Below are 10,548 nucleotides of genomic sequence, written 5' to 3'. Positions count from 1 at the left end.
ATCAAAAAACGTAGAAAAAGTTACATTAAAAAATCTATGTCCTTGAAGCACACAACGTGCTTTTCTACCTCAGTGGTTTGCAAATATGTTGTGGGATCTTCGTGTGGATAATAATATTCGACGTTTACACAATGTATTCTTCGTCTTCAAACAACTTAACATTTCTTAACAGTCCTGGATTGCGAGTTACATCAGGTAGTGCGTTTTCTATTGTTCCGATGATTCTTCCATCAGCAGCTGCTTTTGTTAAATAATATTTAATTTCCTGTTCAGCCTGTCTACTTCATAGCAACTTTTAACGCAACCCACAGTCAATAAAAGGAATTCATGATCAGCTACATTATGTATTCCTAAATGTTTTACGGGGATATGATATTCGATCCAAGTATTTGAGATTGCCTTCTTGATCGAACAGCCAGACGTTGACGCGAGTATCCTTACTGATTGCAACGCTAATCGTTTCATGAACAGTTTATCATGAATTATTATCAGCGCCAATTGGGATTTCCTTCAATAGTTTATTCGAAGAACCTGCAATTAACCAATATGCAAATATATTTGTTAGGATATTTTTAGCAGTGAGAAATGCTGGAATTAATAAGGTAAGACTTACCATCAGGATTCAACAGCTTTATTTGAAGGTTTGAGTCTTCAATCGGGATTGTCTGCAAGTAAGCTTTGGTCTTCGAATCAGATACTATGGGATGTAAGTGCAGTAAGTCTGAAGAAAGTGCAGACATCCATGGATCCAGCTTGGAAGCAATGGTTCCACTTGCATCAATATTGTACTTGCAGTAGGCGTCTTTGTTACAGTTTATCAAAATATCAAAAGAGTCACCTTAATCCACAAAACGCATTGTTTCAATAGCGGTACGATGATTATTCACGGGTTGCAGAACCAGGTCCTTAGTTTGATAACTAGTAAAATCCACTACAGTGCAATTGATGTACTGATAAAGTTTTTTATGCACTGAAGACAATTCTATTTGGCCCCACACGATTACAGCTTTTGTTGTGCCAAACGAGGAAATTGCCAAGGGTTTTCCGACGATCGTTTCACTGTATGTTCTTAGACTCACGGGGCAAGATTTTTCAGATTCTAAATACTGGGCAACTGTGCAGTTTCTTTCGGGCTTGTATGCGAATTCACCGCACTGAATGTAAACAAAATTATTGTAGTGGTTGTCGGTACGGTTCATTTAGACAAACACTTCAGATCGACGTGGAAAGCTCCACTGCTTTTTGTACACGATATCCCTTTCAGCATTGCTGATTCCCAAAAGAATATTGAAAAATGCGAGCAATAATAGTGTCTTTGAAGTTAACATGATAAATTATGAAATATACAAGAAAGCTATTCTGAGCTATACAAGAAACTTTGCGTTCCTAATGAAGTTGCACACTAAGTTACGTTAAGTTTCAAAGCTTTTTATGCGAAATTTGATGTAGTTCGAACGCCGATATTTTTGTTTGATTTTTTTACAGTAGCAGAGGTCAGGTTTATTCTAAAGATGATAAAAGAAATGAGCATTGCGAAAGCTCTACGATTGCAATTCGTATAAGACAGTTGCTGTCGGCAGCAATCGAATTGTTATAATATTATAGATTATATATGGATAAATGTCTTTCAAATTTGAAGGTCGGATTAGTACTCAAATAAAATAGCTTCGTGCATAGGTGTATTTATTTCATCCATATCATTTTTTATTGATTGCAGTGTAATTACAGCAAGAATAAGAAAATGAGTAATCAAAATAATGTTCTATCAAGTGAAAAATCATCGTCGGTGTAACATTTCGTGACAAGATCTACATATTGAGTAACCCAATAGTATTTTGTGCACTCAACTACCGTACAATACTCGTTTTCTTTTTTCTGAAATAGTTGCAAATAAGAGTAATCTGGTTTGCAGCCGGATTCGTCTCCTGCACTTTCTATGGATCCAATCAATTTACCGTTCGCGGCAAATTTAGTCGAATAAAATTTTCAGGAGCTTTCCTTATCATTACATTTTTCATCGCAGTTCATAGTCAACAGAAGAAAACCACCATCAGCCAGATTACTAATTGTGAATTTTTCTAAGTCGATTTTGTACAAAATTGATGTGGTTGATTTCAAATTTCCCTCCTGGTCAAACTGCCAGACATTGATGTGAGTGTCGTTGTTTAACGCGATGCGGATAGTTTCGTGAGCAGTTGATTCACTTGTGTAACTATAATGGTGCAGTTCTCTATACTTTATCTTAGTGTCCACTAAGAGTTTGCTTGAGCCTAAAGAATAAACGTATATAAATTTTTATTTTACCTTATTTTAACTTACAATGACTATATAGATAACTTTTTTATTTTTGCATACAACCCGTATTTACGTATTATATAGACAAACCCGTATTATATAGACTAAAATTGATGTTTACAAAACTTTGGAAAATGAAAAAAAGCGTAGCTAAAAATAGTTGATTTTCCTCACTTACCGTCTGACTTTTTTAAGACACTTCGATAAGTAGTTGTTTGTATAACTGTAGTATTGCCTCTTGAGCCAGCTGACCGACGGTTACCAAACATGTTGTACACGTAGGCCTTAAGCTTTGAATCAGTGACCATTCCATAGCTATTTGCGACATACATATCAGATGATACATATTCGAAACTATTTCACCTTTATCGTTGATTTTGTATTTGCAGTAATTTTGAATCTTTAAGTTCATCTTCCCACATCTCATCACAAAATCCAAAGAATCGCCGTAATCTATGACGCGGATTCCATATATATAGATGTAAAATTGGGTTTTAAGGCCAGTTCTTCACTAAGATGACAAATAGTAAAATCCAAAACGGAGACACGTGGATTAGCAAAATCAGTTGGATGGAAATTCATATCGATCCATACGATTAATGATTTTGTCGAGCTTAATGGAACAATTTTGTATGGATTGATAATAGTATCACAAGTTCTATTATTACGTGTTAGCTGCTGGGTTATTGAGCATACTCTTCGAGGCTCTAATTCTTGAACAATTGTACACTTTATTTTGGTCACGTTTCCCAAGGTGGAGTCATGGCTGCGTAAGTAATCTCCGTGCGGTTATGCGCAAAGTCAAAATAGGACACGTTAGAGTTTTTCGGGAAGCTCCAATGTTTCTGGTACACTGCAACTTTTCCTTCCGTATTATAAACATTCACAACAAAGTACAGCAGAAATATGTACACTAGTCTTGTCGGTGTCGACATGATGAACTAAATATGTTATCCTTATTAGCACTTGGTAATTCAAAAAAATACTTGCACCGATATGTTTAGATACTCAGGCTTCGCGTCAAAATCTGAAACTGTTTCAATGCTGATACGTTTCTTCGACTTATATACTTGCAGAGGGCACGATTCGGTATTTCCATCAGTTAAGTGGATATAATTTGTTTCACGTTCAAAACAGAAAGATTAAAAATTATATTGTTCAAAAAGAGTACTCTACCCCTTTCTCTCACGGACAGAGCAAAGCTTTTGTATGCGATATGCGTGTGCGGAGTTGCAGACGTCGTCTACGGCGGGAGATCCCGCGGAAACGCTCAAATTAAGTAATAAAGCCACGCAGGGAAGTATGATGAATAAAAATTGTAATGTGTTTATGTCAATTTCGTTATCATCAAGCAACCTAGCTCAGCCTATCATTAATTGTTACAACGTGTTCATTTGAAATTAAAATTTTCATAAATTAAGGCATTCTTTGTAGTAGAACTTCAGTATTAAATAATATTATAGCACAAGCTAGGATCATATGACGCCGACAGAACTTGACGTTGGTCGAAGGAAGTGACTGCGACAAGATGTGCGAAGTCAAGGCCGCCAGGAGTACGGATCGATCTCACCACGCGGCGCTTTGTGCACTACCGCGTTCTCCGCTTCCCACACCTTCCCCACTGGGTACATACACGCATACACACCTATATACACCTCGTACACTTACTCGAGAGCCAAGAAGAAGAAGAAGAAGAAGACGACGACGACGAAGCAGAAGAGGGAGAGAAGCTATCTGTAAGTCTGGAGTACCGAGACTCGGTACTCGCGCCTTCGGTACACACGCGTACGTGTACACGAGAGTATGTAGCATGGTTGGCTGTACAGGCGCACTCGCTCGAGTGTCTTGTAGCGCGAAAGGCGCGTGTATATATATATATATATATATATATATATATATATATATATATATATATATATATATATATATATATATATATATATATATATATATATAACACAGCCGTAGTGCGGTCGAGGGTTTGCCGGCGACGACGTCTCGCGCAGTCTTGGGGAGAGCGGCGAAAGTTCTGGCGAATCTCGCGCGCGGATAGAGGCGGTGAGACCGCAGCGTCGGGGAAGAATGTGACTTGCGTTATGATGAATTTCTCCTTCTTAAGTGCCTGCCAGATTCAGATTTAGAGCTTAAGACGTTTACACGAGTAAACGATGGCGAAATGACTTGTTTCGCTGGTTTTTGAATTGTGTTTTCGCGCCTTTTTGAATTGGAATTATGTTTTGGAGACAGGGGTGGACTAGGTTATTGAATTAACGGAACTGGATTGATGATAGACCGTTTGGTTAAGGTTGTTTAAGAGGTCGGTGGTGTATACCGCTGGCCAACTGTGGTAGCCGCGGTTGTGGACCACCGGCATCGCTCACGAATTTCATAATCTACCTCCTATACTAGCTGAACTATGAAAAAGTCTCGGGATAGCTCGTGACACGTCGCAGATGGTGTCCGTAGTAAAATCTGCGAGTTTTATTTATTTTTTATGTCGAAACTTTTATAGAATCTTCAAAATAGAAAATATATTTCTGATAACAAACAGCAAAGTATACGCGCGATGATCACTTTATCTTTCTATTACGCATCGTTTCAGTTGTGACGTAAACACGTATACGAGCGCAACAAGCCCACGTTTAAAGTAAGACGCAGTTTTGTCAAACCGTTACGCGAAATTGCGACCGGGAATTTCCTTGCCCCGGGTTTTTCTGGATTCCCTGCGATATTCTGGAAATACCTCAAATAACGCTCAGTACTATACCATTTACTGATTTGTCACGAAAATACGTAGACTTCTCGACGTCGATATAGAACATTCGACTCGATTACCGCACATTAAGAATCTTGACCGATTCGGTTATTGTTCGAAACGTATACTTTTGTTGAGCGGATTTCCCGAAATCGTATACAAGTTAGCAGAAAGCTTTTCCCCGCTTGTCAATCACGTTCTTTACTTCGTTACTTATCCATTTTCCGCTGGTCTTCTTTTCCGTTCTAGCTGAAGTATATGGCCTACTTAGGTGAATTGATTTCCGGTAAAGATTACCCGCCGTGCGCGGCTTGAAGAGGATGACGTTGTTACTTTACGACTTCTTTGGCCAACCCTTTTTTTCACATTCGTTTCGAAGATTGATTTGCGAATGGTAACTTCCGTATGCTTTAGTGCAAAGCTTTGCTTGAATTTCAATAATCGAAGATGTCTGCTGCGTAATTTAGCTTTACAGGCTTTTCAATTCATGGCCTTGATCGCCTTTGGTCGACGTATATTGTTACTAACTCGTCTCCCTGAAACTCTCGATGGCAATCAGATTCAGCGGCTTTGGCTCTACTTTTAATTCTCGCCTTTGCTGGCCTTTCTGCGCGATGTTAGCCGTGATTTTTTTTTTTCAACTCTCATTCTGAAACTCGCTGCTCGCGCGGAGTAATTGGGTTTAGGGGCTTTAGTTCTAGTTTTAATGCTCACCCCTGCGCTGTTAGCCGTAATTTGCTTTAGGGACTTGGTTCTCTGCTGCGATGCTAGCCCCAGCTCGTTTTCCCACATACGACGCTGGACGTAAATTACTTTATAATTAATGTTTTCGATTCTCGAAACTGCTGAGTGTGAGATGATAACTAGCCGTAACTATACAGCGCCTTCTAGTAGCATTTATAGCTGATACTCGAGCTTCACTCCCAAAAATCATTCGATGCGGTGACTTGCACAAGCTTATCATCCGACTATACTCCTCGTCAATCCATCTCCGCTTTATTAATTAGCTAGGTTTCTGCTGACCACACCGAGTATACAGGAGAGATCGAAACGTACGATTGTATTTCCGATCAATAGCGCGAAGGGGGCGGAAAATTCGCCAACGCAGCTCTCTATTGTCTCTCTCTCTCTCTCTCTCTCTCTCTCTCTCTCCCTGCGCGCGGCAATCGCTCGCGCGTCCGTATTTTAATCAGGAGCTGACGCAATTTACATGAAAGCTCATCCCCCCGGAAGCTCGTCGTTCCCGGCAATAAACAAGTTATGTACTCTATAGAAAGTTGCATTTAGAGTCCCGAGAGTCAGAGATGATAAAACTAATTCCTTCCCTCTGACTTCATCTCGAAATCCTGACGTCTACTATATAAGCTTCACTTCCAGAGAGACAGAGTCACGTGCACGCGCACGTTCTCGTGTCGCTCTTCCTCCACATCCGGCGCTCTTCTCTCAACTCGGCTGCCTGAAAATCGCGCGAATCGATAGACCGGGCGCTGCCCTGTATATGGGGGTGCTGGGATATATCTATATGTATATACGTAGAAAGAGTCAAAGCTGAGGGAGAGAGCAGTGTCGACGTAGTTGGAACAGTCGGTGCTTCGCCTGTTCGGCATACCTATGCGCATGTCGCTCCTCTTCTCGAGTTCGTGCGTGAACGTCACAAAAGCGCGCGAAAAGGCATATAGATGTGATACTGATACCGTTGTTGATGCTGCGTCGCCGCGTCGTAAGTACGAACTCGTGGGCGACTGGAGGGTTGCAAGTGGAGGTGTATGGAGAAAAACGGCCCTAGTGCGACTGCCTGCGAGAGAGAGAGAGAGAGAGAGAGAGAGAGAGAGAGAGAGAGAGAGAGAGAGAGAGAGAGAGAGAGAAGAAAGCGGGAACGAGGCTCGGAGAATAGGATAGAGAGAGGGGCCGAAAAGTTCTGCGGAGGCAAGCGAGGGGGTAAAAACAATAAAGGCTCCACGTGAAAGACGTGGGATGCGGCGCAAAAAGAGGACGAGGAAGAGGGTTCGGAGGACAACTGAAAGGGGTATAATATAGGGAACAATGCTGCTGGCGGGCTGGAAGCGAAGAGGATTCTCCTTTTTTCTCTCTCTCTCTCTCTCTCTCTCTCTCTTTCCGTTCCCAGCTTTCTCTCTCTATTTCTTTTAATGAACCAAGCCTGCATACGAATGTTATTTTTACGGCAATCGAGCTAATTGTCTCCGCTCGAAAGGCGGAACTATTTTTATGCTTTATTCCTACTCACGGGGAATGCACGATGAGCTAATTCTTGATCCGCGAAATGAGATGCATTTGGTTTGAAAAAAGTTTTTTTTTATATGCAGATGCCAATTCTATAAATAGCGGGTTCCGCGTACGAAGCATTGCTTTAAATTTAATGTAATTTTCTATTGACATGTAAGGTCTCGCGCAGTTCGTATTGTCTATGCGTTTACGTATGCTTTCAACTCGATAGCTTTCTATTTCTCATTAAACTTTCAAGCGGATATCGATCGCTTCTATTCTCAGGTGAATTATTAAAATAAACAAGTTGTGCAATATTTAACACGAGAAAATATGATTGCAGAAGAATAGCGTAACAATATGAAATTCGTTGTGCGCTGCGAATGTTCTATTCATCGAAGAGGAAAACCATTGTTCGTTGTTCATTTCAGTGAGAGATATAAGATTTGAAATAATGTGAACAATTGAGATTATGTAATAAAAGGAAATATCACGGAAACTTTAGATGAGGATAAAGGGATTGAAAATAACAATTATTAGATTATTAGCGCTTATCAGACGTCGAACCGACGACGGCATAAAATGCACGCTGTCACACTATAAAGTTTGCTCAAGTTCACACGACATTCATACACACCTAGTTGGATATCGCGCTTTATAGCGTTTCGCTAGCATCGCAAATAGTTTATTAAAAATTGAACGCCGCTTGGAATAGAAAATGTCATAAACGTACACCCCGGAGACAGCTCGTAATATATTATGAAAATTCGGAAGATGTATAATATCACTTTACTCTCTTACGTAAAGTACACAAGTTTCATGCAAGGCATATATTTTTTTGAATAATTCAAGCTCCTCTTCGTAAAGCAGATATTACACGGCTATCGTATACCGCTTCCCAAACTGAAGGATATGAGCTTTTTTCAGACCAAATCCAAAGATTAATCATTCCATAGTTTTTGCAAACCATTATATAAATATTAATGAATCAGCTGCGCTTTATCGTTATGAAGGACTATATATCTCGGCTTCGTCAAAATAACGACGGCGCAGAGCGCAGTGATTTGTAGCCTGCTCTAAAATTAATCAGTCAAAGTCAGAAGGGTTGTGCGTGTAGCACGTTCGACTGGAGGCTCGGCGGGCGAAAAGCATCGACGAATCGGTTACACAAAATAGGATAAAAGTCGCTGTCGTTGTATGTGTTCCGATCGATGCTGCTTAAAATAAGCACGAAGGAGAAGAAAAAGCCAGTAAAACTACATAGGCTTACTCCAGCAGCGAGGATGTGTACAAAGAATCTGGGCAGCTCGTTTACAATGTATACCATGTTCGGCGACACATCAGCTTTCGATGTATAGGAGCGACAGTATAGGCTCGCCGCACTAATGGTATCGAAGGGATTTAGCTGTATACGCAGACGTAGATATGTCCTCGCTGGTGTCACAGACATGACATCACAGCTCTCGCGCCCTGTGGCCAATGTCTAAATCTTCGGTTTTTCACCGCTCTTATGCTAGGGTTTCACGATTTAAGCCTTAACTCCCGATGTGGAGAGCCGCGATACATGTCATTGAAAGACGAAACCTGCACTACCCTCTTCCCCCCCTACGAGCATCCAACGAAAGAGCGAAGCAAATCTTGATGTTCGACATCGGATATACACCGAGGAGAAAGTGAGCTTAACACCTTTCTTTTAATTGCGTATTGCTTGTATACGACTTTGGCTATTTTTTAAAACTCAATTTTACATGGATTTCTCCTTTGCTAGATTTTAAAGTATTTTTTCACGGGGAATCGTTGTATCCGAGTGAAAACGCGAAATGCAAACAAAACGGAGAAGGGGCTTTAAGCCGCTTATATATATATATATACACTTTTAGAGAATGCTAAAAGAGAAACATTAAAATGAAAAATTGAAGGTATACAGTGGCAAACGTTTCCAAACAATTTTTTTTAATGTCATATAATAAAGCATGCAGGAGCAGATTATACGGCGTATATACAGGTAATCTGGACTAGGGATTTGAAGTGTATATTCATTTAGAACAGGAGAACAAATTTAAAAAAGCGAATACAGCGACAATTTTAACAATGCAATTCTAATGAAGGCTCCGACGTGTATAGTGTTTCACGTGTTTAGTTTTCTCCAACTAATTTTGTCCGGCTTTACCCCCTTCTGATACTACGTGACATAGGGTGATACGAAGTGAGCTGAGTTGGAAAGACGATAACCGTGTATTATCTTCAGCTACTCCACTTTGAAGAAACTATAACTATCTGCTTGCACATTGATTAACATACTGTAATTTTACTACAGAGCACGTTTTATACGTTTATAACATTTTAAATTCCGCACGTCGACGAGATTTTAATGATCGAGATGGAATCATCGCTGATTCATGTTACGCATATAAAACATAAAACGAGAATTTTCGTCACAGTTCGATGAAGTTCAGCCTGCGCCGTAGCCGCACGTCGCGATGTAGTGTTTCGGTTGGCTGCACCGGAGCCGTTCTGTGGACGTGCCCACCTACGGGTCTACTACAAATCTAAGGCCGCCGCGCTACGGACTTGATATTAAATTTTAAAAGCTGTATTCTTTAGAAGCGTGTTTTTTAAGTGAATAACTTTTAAATAAAAATTGCAGCTTTGAGAATAAATTCGAACAATAGCCGCTCCGTAAAAGGAGAATCGACTCGAATAGGATTTTACAGTTTGCAGTAAAAAGAAACAAGTTGCAAGTCCTGCCGACCGAAGAGTTTCTCTCGGGACGAGTAGCTAGTTTAAGAAGGCTTGTCCTTCCACAGTCCTCTATTCCATCGCAGCATCCTCTTTGTACGTACTTCAAGGGATTTTTATGTTATACATGTCGAGTAAGATAAAAGCACACCTTGTCGATTTCCTCGAGAGCCAGGTAAGAGGGATAAAGCTAACGGTATATCCCTCTTCCTTTATTATTAATAAGTTTGCGCGAATCTATAAATTTATTTCGAAACTCTAAAAGATCGTAAACATCGCGCTAATTTACAGCGGGCTGTCAAAAGCAGAAATATCATTTCTTTGTGCGCGTCCGGACAGACAGACAGGCGTTTTAGCGCGTAATGAAACCGTAACTCATTACCGGTAAGCTCGAACGATACAAAGTGCTCGAAACGGTCTTTGAAATAACGCAGACGCATTGACGATGGAAGCAGAGCCGATACCGTATGCCATTTAAAATGTTTAATTAGTTTTCGCGTATATTTGCATCATATTTTCATCAAATCAGCTCCTAC

General features: G+C 40.3%; 1 long non-coding RNA gene across 1 annotated transcript; it reads right to left on the bottom strand.

The window, feature by feature from the left end:
- Positions 1-3,382, bottom strand: LOC107980930. The gene is made up of 3 exons (XR_004227938.1): positions 2,474-3,382; positions 614-2,270; positions 1-531 (listed from the first exon to the last, which is right to left on the bottom strand). It is a non-coding gene; the product is annotated as an uncharacterized LOC107980930 (long non-coding RNA).
- Positions 3,383-10,548: the final 7,166 nt, after the last annotated feature.

This window comes from Nasonia vitripennis, chromosome 5 (genome assembly GCF_009193385.2).
Source record: "Nasonia vitripennis strain AsymCx chromosome 5, Nvit_psr_1.1, whole genome shotgun sequence".
NCBI lineage: Eukaryota > Metazoa > Arthropoda > Insecta > Hymenoptera > Pteromalidae > Nasonia > Nasonia vitripennis.
Note: the sequence above shows the minus strand (reverse complement) of the source record. Positions and strands in the feature narration are given on the sequence as shown.